Source organism: Cynara cardunculus (genome assembly GCF_001531365.2).
Source record: "Cynara cardunculus var. scolymus isolate 2C chromosome LG 17, CcrdV1, whole genome shotgun sequence".
NCBI classification, from domain to species: domain Eukaryota; kingdom Viridiplantae; phylum Streptophyta; class Magnoliopsida; order Asterales; family Asteraceae; genus Cynara; species Cynara cardunculus.
The window spans coordinates 6,360,559-6,361,120 of record NC_037544.1 but is presented as its reverse complement, the minus strand read 5'-3'; positions in this window follow the sequence as shown (position 1 = coordinate 6,361,120).

Sequence of the window (562 nt, the reverse complement as noted above, 5' to 3'; positions counted from 1 at the left end):
TTTTTAAAATTAAGAAAATATAACACACTTTTTTTTATTAACCTATATATCTCATGCGACCCGACTAATTCTAAGGTGACCACCTATTTTGCAGATAGCTCGGAGTCACCGTATTTGAACATCCGTGGCCACAAGAAGATTTTTATTTCTCTTTGGATTTGAACATGTAACCTCCTGGTACTTTTGACCTTTGGAGTCAAGCTCAAACCAATCAGGCACCACCCTCGTGGTTAAAAAAAATATAACACACTTTTATATTTTAAAACTAGAACGGTACTCGTACAATGCAACGAGATACATCTTGATTTTAATGTTTCCTTTTTTTTTTGTCTCAATTTATATTATAATACAGTTTTATATGATTTTAAAAAAACGATAATGTCAAAATATATCATAAAAAATTGAAAAAAATTTATTGATATTAGTATCAAACTAACTATTTAAAATTCCTCATTTTTTTATGTATTTCTTTAATTCATTTTTTTTTACTTTTGGTTTAATAATATAATTTTTGTAAATATAATAATTAAGTATTTTGTTAAAACTCAATGATTATCTTAAT